Source organism: Meriones unguiculatus, chromosome 18 (assembly GCF_030254825.1).
Source record: "Meriones unguiculatus strain TT.TT164.6M chromosome 18, Bangor_MerUng_6.1, whole genome shotgun sequence".
NCBI lineage: Eukaryota > Metazoa > Chordata > Mammalia > Rodentia > Muridae > Meriones > Meriones unguiculatus.
Window position 1 is genome coordinate 47,422,424 of NC_083365.1, and position 10,614 is coordinate 47,433,037.

Genomic DNA, 10,614 nt, shown 5'->3' on the forward strand with positions numbered 1-10,614 from the left:
GAGTGTCCCAGAAGTGGCTAGTGTTTAGCCCCATGAAGAGGGTGTCACATGAGTGCCTGTCCTTCTGCTGGATTTGGTCGAGGTTCCCCATGCACCATAGGAAATGACAGCATGTGTTGTCAGCAGGTTGGGGACAGCATGATGGAATGGACAGATCTGGTTCCTATTCGAAACATCTAACAGATCCAGGACCAGGAAGTAGCTCTGAAGGGATGGACTGGGACCCCTGGCACTCTTGAGACACAGACGTTTATCCTGTGGCTCGAAGATGAGCCTGGCCTACCAAGCTGTTTCCCAAACGCAGCTCCTCCTCCTCCTGGGGTTACTTGGTCATCAAGTACACTTGAAGGCACTATAACAATATGCGCAGGATGGCTCTGCAAAGCTTAAGGGTGGGGGAGCAGCTTCTGGGGTCACACAGGGTCTTCAGAGTAACAAGTAGCCCAATATCTCCAGGTCCCGAGAAACTGAGGCGGCCTCTCCCATACCTCCCAGGAGGACATCAAAGAAACTGCTTTCTTCTCACTTCCACCTTCCCTGCCATTCCAGAAGCATCCGGAGCTGCAAATAATGATCTAGGGAAGAGGAGCCAAGACATGTATAGGGTAGAAAGGTCATCTCATTTCCAGGCAGATGCCTGAAGAGGGCAGCAGGGGCAGCAAGCACTGTGTTATGTCCATTACCTGGGACCAGTCAGACCATTCTCATCACTAACCAGTGTTTGCAACTGAGAGCAACCTAAGATCTTTTGTCATCTCACAGTGATCAGAAAACTCTCTAGACTGCTGACTTCTGACCCAAGCATGGGTGAAGACTTAAAATGACACCAGAAAGCAGTTTGACTTTCTCCAGCTGCTTATGAGTCCAGCTCACACAACACAGTCTAACTTAGTGATGGTGTGTGAGTCTGTCCTTCCTGCCAGGATGTATACTCCTTAGGGGCCAGGGCCAGGGAGATGGCCTCCCTGCCTTCTGCCTGACTCTGGATTGTCCGAGGAGGAGGTTTAAGGTCGGGGGGGGGAACACAAGATCTCGGACAGGAAAGCTCTCTGCCCATCCTTCCCTGGCATCTCCACATGTCAGGCATGTAAATCAGTTAGACAGTCTTTGAGGCCATGAGGGAATGAACCAACATTTAGATAGTCAGCTGGGCATTGATTAGGAGATGGCTGGCCACCAGCCTTGCCAGTCGGGTGGTCAGACAGTCTGAGAATCACACTGCACATGGTCTGATCTGGTCACCTTTCTCCACAGTCTCCTCCCAAGACACCAAGGGAAACTGTCCTCTCTGGAGACCCCCTTCCCTCCTCCACTCACAAGGCCCCTAGGGTCTGAGGTAGTCCTGGCTGGGAGCCCAGTCCTGTCGAGGACTTGGACTTGGCAGCCTCCTGGCTGCAGCTAACACACTGCCCCTCCCCCCACCCCCTCCCAAGGTGGGAACCCAGGCTCTGCCAAAGCATTACTAAGCTGTGGTGATGTCACCTCTGTTCCCACTGCCCTCACAGCTTACCCTTCACTCTTGGCTGACCCTGTGAGGGTGACACATTCCATGTGGGGGCGGGGCCGTCCCTCCTCTGGGGCATTCCAGAAGGTCCCCTCTCAGCTCAGCACATGCAGACCAAGGGCTGCCTCCTGGGTGATGTTCTTCCAGTGGAATTGCTAGGCTCCAGCCGTCATATGCAGGCCAAGTGCAAAGTAGGATGCCTTCACTTACCAGTTGGGTAGCTGGGATGGGTGATATTACCTCCCGAACTCAAATAACAGGTAGCAGTAATAGGTCCTTCCTTGGTCTGGGCAACAGACTGAAGAGCAATGAGTCCAGCCTTTGCCCCCATTCGCACAGGGACTCTCTCTTAACTTTGATCCTGCGTCTCACTGTTGTCATGGTTACCCGAGGGAAGGGACCATTCAACAAAGGGTTTACCATGCAAGGTCAGCACTGACCTCCAGGGACCATGAAGGCCATCCTCTATTGTGGGATATTGTACATATTAGGAGGGGGTCCCAGAACACCTCACGAAAACTCCCAGTATCATCTCTGCACACTCAGTATGATCGACAGCTACCCCCCTGAGGAGGAAAAGGTGGCTTTTCCTCTTCTCAACCAAGGAAACTTCCGAGGGGTCAGTCTCAAAATGTAACCCAGGCTGTTCACCCCAGCCCATCCACCTAGAGCCCGAGACCCCAGAATTCAGGACCTAGAGGGTTGGTTACCTGCAGAAGCTGGCCTCCATTTCAGCAGGAGGCCAGAATATGAGCGATTCCTGCAGGAGTTCTCTGTCTACTTCCCTGGGGATGATCATTGGGCTGCCCCTGCAGCTGATGCTTCTCTCAGGTGGGCTGACCAGAGTCCTGCTCCAGCAAGACGTGTCACAATCTAAACACTATCCCGACTGACAGTACCAAAAATAGAATAGGAGGGTACCCAGCTCCCCCAGGAAGGGGGGGTCTATTAGGTAACACACACATGAAGCAACCTGGCAAGGGGGTGTCTTATAAGACTCCATGATTCATTTAAGGGCAGTTGATAAACAGCCCACCACACTAAGGGGAAATGAGGAAGTAAGCACAGCATTATGGGAAGGGGAAATGAGCACTCAGAAGCACAGCCAGCCCTGAGGTGAATGAGTGACCTTGCATGGATGCAGCCACTGGACCTTGTGCTTTGGCAGAGAAGCCAGTGGCATGTGGTCCTCCTTGGTAATGTTCAAATGTGACTTTCGGGCTGAAAAAATTAGGAAAACAAAGTGGAGGGAATTAGGGCTATACCTCAGAAGTAGAGCTTTTGTCTAGCATTCACGGGGCCCTGGATTCAATCCGCAGTGCTGGAAAAAGCAAAACAGCAAAGAAACCAGAAACAGTTCCTCTGGAGAAATATAATATTAAAGATTCTCACAGAGAGCGTGCCATGAAATATGATATCCTACTAAAAAATAAATCATAAGGCACACAAAGAAAATAGTCCAAACAAAAGCCAGAAGAAGCATTGGGTAGCAGAATCAGACCAGCGGCGATGAGCAAACTGATTAGATTCAAAGACAGAATTGGGGGTTTGCTGTTTTGTTTTTGAGACACACTCTCATAGCCCAGGCTGACCTGGCAGTCTTGATTCTCCTGCTTCCACCTCCACTGAGCCATGATCACAGCTGTGCCCAGCTCAAATAAACAAATAGATAAATTTATTTATTTATTTTGGAAAAAAATAAATCAAAGAGCTGTGCAAATGAGGTGCCTTGGGAAATGATGCAAATGAAGCTCCTGGAAATAAACATAATCTTTTAAGTTTCAGAATTCAAAGTATGAGTGGAAAACAAGCAAGCAAACAACAACAAACAGGTAAAAGCGAAGACAAAATTGTCCTAACCATGGCTCAAAGAGAAGGGAGGGTGTTCAGTATGGAGACTGATAAGAAGACATGGAGGAGGGTCCAGAGAAGAGGCGCTATTTGAAGAGATGACGATTGGCAGTTTTCAAAAACTGGAGAAAAACATCAGACTTTGAAAACCCAATACTTCTTAAAACAAATCCCTCAGCCACATGTGGTGGCATGTCCCTATAATCCCAGTTCTCAGGAGGTAGAGGCAGGAGGGTACCTATGAGTTTGAGGCCAGCCTGATCTATCTACATAGTGAGTTCCAGGCCTACCAGGCCTATGTAGTGAGACAATCTTGAAATGTTATGCCCAAGTCTTGGGGACCCCAAAGACCACGAAGGAGCTGATTCCGAGGCGAATACAGTAGGGTCTTTTTATTATAAGCTCGAGCTTGGGCCCACACCCTCATCGATGCAGTGGTTGAATGTAGAGTCCCCTCAGGGGGAGAGGGATTTTTATTTAGTGTTATAGCACAGTTACATAATTGGTGACATTCAGCAAGGACAAGTTTGTTATAAAATGATTGTAGCTAACACTGAGCAAGCTATCTATAGACCTCAAGAATGTTAGGCATTTCTGTGCCATGAAAGTTTTGCTACAAATAAAAGCCAACCAAATAACAATTTCAAAACAAAACAACAAACAAACAAACAAAAACTGGGGCTGGAAAGATGGCTCAGCAGTTAAGAACTCTAAGTGCTCTTCCAAAAGATCCAGGTTCAATTCCCAGCACCCACGTGACAGCTTACAACTGTCCTATAACTCCAATTCCAGAGGACCCAACACCATCACACAGACATACATACAGGCAAAACACCTGTGATGGTTTGAATAAGAATGGCTCCCATAGGCTCAGATTCGAATGCTTGGTCACCGGGGTGGCAGCATTTGAAAGGATTAGGAGGTATGGTCTTGTTGGAGGAAGCGTGTCACTGGAGGTGAACTTTGAGGTTGCAAAAAGACTATTCCACACCCAGAGTTGTTGGTCTTGCTGCTGCCTGCAGATCCAGATGTAGAACTTGCAGGTATTTCTCCTGCACCTTGTCTATCTGCATGCTGCCATGCTGGCCACCATGATGGACTAAACCACTGAAACTGCAACCCCAATAAATACTTTCCTTTATGAGTTGCTGTGGTCACAGTATCTCTTCACAATAGAACACTGACGAAGGCAACACCAACGCACATACAATAAAGTTAATTTTAAAAAATCTTGAAAGAAATAGAAAATCTTAAACAAACAAACAACAAAACCACATCTACACTAGTGAAAATGGACAAAAAAAAATCAAATCAAGACAGAGGTAGTAGGAATGGTCAGAGAACCATCTACCTCACCACAACCAATAGCCTGTAGGCAGTGGCTTCCTGCTCAACAGCGTAATTCAATCTAGAAGATAAAGAAAGGAGTAGTGTTTTAACATACCTTAAGTTGATGTGGCTATAAAAAAAAAACAAAGTTATAAATCTTGAATCTGCTGTCTCACAAACCAATTTTGAGGATGTATCTATTCTCTCTGAGGCCAAGGACAAGACCAGGATGCCCATAGCCCCAATTCTACTTAGCATTGCATTGGATGTTCTAGCCAAGGCAATTAAGTAAGAAAACGAAATAAAAGAGTCCAGTCTGAAAAGGATAAAGACAGGCAGAAAATCCTAAGGATTAGCTTCAGGACTAACAGACAGGGCTGGGGGGAGGGGGATAGCAGCTCTCCAGCTAAGACTGCTGGCTTTGCTTGCAAGAAGGGTCTGGCTTCGATTCCCAGGCCCCACATGCTGTCTTACCACTATGTGTAACTCCAGCTTCTGGTGATCTGATGCCATCTTCTGGCCTCCACGGCCAATGGCATGCAAGTAGTCAACTTGTGTTTTGATGCACACACATATACATGAATAAAAATAAAATACTAAAAAGAACTGATAGGCTGGGTGGTGATGGTGCACACCTTTAATACCAGCACTCAGGAGGCAGAGGCAGGTGGATTTTGAGGAGTTCAAGGCCAGCCTGGTATACAGATCCAGTTCCAGGACAGTCAGGGCTACACACAGAAAAATCTTGTCTCAAAAATAAAATAAAATAAATAATAAAAAATTAGCTTTATCTTTTTTCATAAATAAGGATTGTTATCTTTGCTTTCATTTCCTTATTATCCCCTAATATTTACCCTTTTTTACTCTTTTCTATGTGTTATGTTGTATCCATGTATCCATTTGTTTATACATTTACATATATTATTGGATAGATTCTGCATATGAGGGAAAACATGTGGTTTGTTTCTGAAATTATGTGACCCCACTTAATTACTTAATTCCTGAAAATTCTTGTGATGACATTTTTAAAAGCTTAATAGCATTACATGTATATGTATATGATATGTATGTATATGATGTGTATGTATATGATGAATATGTATAATTTTCATTATCCGTTAACCTGGTGATAGACAGAGAGGTTGATTCCAGTTCTTTGCTGTTGGGAATAAGGCAGCCACCAACAGGAGGATGCAAACGCCTCTGTTAGGGAATTGAGTTCTCTGAGTCTATTGTTTTTCTGGCTCTAAGTCTGTTGTGGATTTTTTTTGGAGGGGTGGTTAATAAGTGAATACAACAGTGAGAGTGTAAAATACAAAGTGAAGCTTTACAGCTTCCATTCTAACGGGATACTCTAACTGTAGAAAAGTTCATTGAGATATATAGACTTTGGCTCTGGTTAACTTTAGTGTGTGATGTTTTTACATTTGCTAGTTTTTTTATAATAAGAATTCTAAAAATTTTTTAAAAGAGTCAATAAACAGGTTCATCAAGGATGCAGGAGCTAAGATCAGTGTACAAAAACCATTCTGTTTCTCCGGTGTTAACCATGATGGAGTTAAGATTACAGCTCCAGTCACAGTGGCATCAAATTGAAAAATACTTGGGAATATGGTTAACAAAAGAAAGGCCAAGATTTCTTCCTAAAAACCAGCAGCTACTGCTGAAATAAATTAAGGGAAGCATAAATAGATGGAAATATCTTCTTCATACACTGGGAGATTTCACATTGTTCAGATGGCGACACAGTCCAAATTGATTTACGCACTAGTGTAACTCCCACCAAAATCCCAGCAGGCTGTTTTTACAGAAGCTGACAGGCTGATCCTAAAATGAGTATGGAAATTTAGGGGAAGGAGAAGAACTAAAACAAACTTGAAAAAGAACAAAGTTGAGGCTTGGCACTCCCTGAATTTAAACCAATTACGACGCTGAAGTAATGAAGACAATGTGACTTTGGCAATGGCTGGATCAATGGAACAGCACTGAGAACCTAGAAATAAACCCAACAGGAATGGAAAAGGGGCCAAGACAATTTGGTGGGCAAAGAATATTCTTTTCAGCAAATGGTTCTCAAGCAGCCAAATATGAACACACAGAAGAATGGAGTTGGGTTCTTTCCTCAAATTGAGTACTAAAATTATCTAAAGACCCATCACAAACCTAACTCAAAGAAATGAAAATGTTCCCTTTAAAAATGTGTAGGGGAGCAGATGAAATCCTAAGATGACCTTAACCCCAAAAGCACCTAGGAAGGAAAAGTAGTCAAAAAGGTCTGCGCTGTGAAAAAACGCGATTGAGACAGCTCAAAGGACTGCAGACTGAGAGAATGTATCCACAACAGCAGCTAGCACCAGATCGCAGGGGCAAGGACCACCGAACTGAAACACAGGCAGAAGGGATGGTGGACCAGATGTATTCAGGGGGGTGTGCTGAAGACCAGGCAAAAGATCTGAAAATACTTTTTTTAACCAAATTACATGAATGGCCAATGGGCACGTGGGGATGTGGGTGAGGCTGATATCATTAGCCATTAAGGAAATGAAAATCAACGCTCATATGAGACATTACTACTTCACACCTGGTAGGGTGGCTATAAAAAGGAGAAGGAGGGGGAAGGAAGGAAAAGAGGAGAGGTCCGAGGTGTGGTAAGTTTGACTGAGAATGGCCCCTGGAGGCTCCCATATTTGAATACTTGTTCCCTGGTTGGTGGAACTTTTGGGGAAGGATTAGGAGGTGTGGCCCTGTGGAGGGAGGAAGTCACTAAGGGTGGGCTTCGAGGTTTCAAAGACCCACGGCATTTCAGTTGGCTTCCCGTCTGCCTCCTGCTTATGGATTAGATGTAAGCTCTTGGTTCCTGCTCTAGTGCCAAGCCTGCCTGCTGCCATGCCTCCCGCCATGGCGGTCATGCACTCTAGTCCTTTGGAGTCATGGGTCCCCAAATTAAATGCTTTCTTTTGTAAGTTGCCTTGGACATGGTGTTTTGTCACAGCAATAGAAAAGGGACTAATGCAGAGGAGGAGGGGAGCAGGGGCAGGAGATATAGTGTTAGCAAAGAAATGGAGAAACAGGAATGCTCGCACACTACTGGTGGCAATGTAAAATTATGCAACCGCTTTGGAAAGGAGTCTGGCAATTTCTCAAAACATTAAACAAGATGCTATCATATACATATGAACACACAGAAGAATGGAGAATATTATATATATGTATATATATATATCATATATATATATATATAAACAAGATGCTATCATATATGACAACCATGGAATTCCTGGATATAAATTTCAGGGAAGTGAAAGCACAGCCACACAAACCTTATGTCCTGACTAGTTTAATGTCACCTTGGCACAAGCTGGAGTCATCTGAAATGAGAGGCTCACAATTGAGGAAATGCATCCACAAGATCCAGCTGCAGGCAAGCCTGTAGGGCATTTTCTTGATTAGTGACTGAGGGTGGGAGGGCCCAGAGCAGTGGGGGGGAGGGGTGACATCCTTAGGCAGGTGATCCTGGGTTCTATAAGAAACCAGATGGAGCGAGCCATGATACAAACCAGTAAGCATCATCCCACCATGGCGCCTGCATCAACTCCTGCATCCATGTTCCTACAATGCTTGAGCTCCTGTCCTGACTTCCTTTGATGATAGACAGTCATGTGACCTGTAGGCTAAACTAACCCTTTTCTCCCCAAGTTACTTTGGTCATGGTGTTTCATCACTGTAATAGAAACTCCAACTAAGACACATTTGGAACATAAATGTTCATAATAGCTTCATTCGTAACAGACACCTAAATTTTGGTTAAAGAATAATTAAGTAATAATAAATGGTATATTTATACAGTGGATCATGTTTGGTAATTAAAAAAGGAACATAGTGTTAGTTGCAAGGGACAAGATCATGAGCTTTGTTTTGTTTTATTTTATTGTAGGCAGTATCTCATGTAACAGGCTGGCCTTGAACTCCCAACCCTCCTGCCTCAACCTCCAGAGTGCTATAATTGCAAAAATGGATCACAACCCCTGACTCTAGAAACTATATACAGTATGATTACACCACAGATTGCATGATTAAAATGGGGAAATGTATAAAAATAGAAAACAGTACTTACTGGTTGCCAGGGCTAAGGATTCAGGAAGTAGTGTGGAGTAATGGTTCTGTAAATGGCTTTCAGGTGATGAGAACATTCGTGGTTGGATTTGTGTAAAAGCCACCGAACTGTGCCATTTATAGGCATGGATTTCATGAATGTAAAATGATAGAGAAATAAAACTGTTGGCTTTTAAAGCATTTATTTTGTACTTCACAGAGAAAGGAAAACGTTTCATTTGGAAGTCTGAGTTGCAAGAGAATGGTGGGGAAATATATAATGGTACACATGTGGCTAAAATCCAAGTGATGACCATCTACTCCACTGTCACAGCAGCTGCTGGGGGCTGTATAATAGAGGGGAAGGGAAGTGCTGGGGGTCTCTGTTCCAAGCAGGTCAGAAGCAGAGTGGGTGGAATAAAATCCCAAGCGTTCTTCATATTGTTTAGCATAAGGGTAAAACAATGCTGACCTCAACCTTGTTGAGTAAGAGTGCCGAGGTACTAAAGGCAGCAAAGAAAAGGCTGTGCAGAAAAATAAAGTTGTTAGTCATTAGGGAGGGAAAGAAACTGAGCACATGCAAACTCAGACCTTGTCTTCTAACTGGCCATCCAAGCTTACGAAGCGTCCCTCGGGGCAGGTGCCTCTTGGTCCAGATGGCCATGACTGCTGCCAGGTCATTGAGTATCACTGTCAACACGGCTTCTCCTCTGCTGTCTCTGTGATCTCATTAGTGTGTTTTTCAGGGAGGATCAAATCCATACAACACAAATAACCAGTTTCAAGCAAGTTTGGATGGTTTTGTTTTATTTCTGAAAAAGCATTTTTTTTTTTAAAGACAGGGTCTCCCCATGTATCCCCGATTGGCCTGGGAAATTGTTAAATAGACCATGCTGGACCCACAGTCACAGCGAGCCACTTGCCTCTGTCTCCCCAGTGAAGGGTTTAAAAGAGTGCAACTCCATACCTGGCCAGCTGGTTTGGTTTGCTCTTTGAGTGCACAGGCTTGTCTTGTCTCCTTTTTTTCGCCCAAATAACAGATTTTAAATTTATATTTTATTTATTTATTATTTAGTATGTGTGTATGTATGTATGACATAGCATGCATGTGGAGGTCAGAAGACAAATTTCTGCAGTCAGTTCTCTCCTTTTACTAAGCCTGGCCACCTGAGCTTGATCCTTAGAACAGATCCATGAGAACAGATTCTCATGGGTTATCCTTTGACTTTTACACACATGCCATAGCACACGTGCATGTGTGTGTTATGCACATACACAAATAAATATAGAAAATACGAAATAACCCAACAAAAGGTTACATTGAATAAGTTCGACAAATAAGATAAACAAAAATTTTAAAAGGCTGCTGATCTGATGTACTTCTGAATTCTCTGTGAGGACATTACCAGAAAAGACGTGTGGATCTGTGAACTAAGTGAGAAGCAGCCACCCTGACTCTGAGTCCCAAGTAGGAAGGAGGGGGAAGAGCTGGAAGGGGAGACACTTGCAGGAACACACCGTCTCTGCTTGGGCAGGTACGGTTTCTGCTGCTGTCTCTCATGAGCATCAGGACCTCAGGACCTCAGGTCCCCATCAGGACCTTTGAATACAAATGTGTACTAGCAGCTTTATAGGAAGATTTCAGCTAGGAAGGGTACACCACACACCTCAGTCTCATCCTGAGGCTCCCAGCTTCCTGGCCTGAGTAACTACTGACAGACGATGCTGCTGTGGACTCTGATCTTGTAAGCTAATCTAGTACATTCTTTAGTAAGTAGATGGATAGAGGGTAGATACATAGATACATAAATAGTATGGTATTGATTAGATATGAGCCC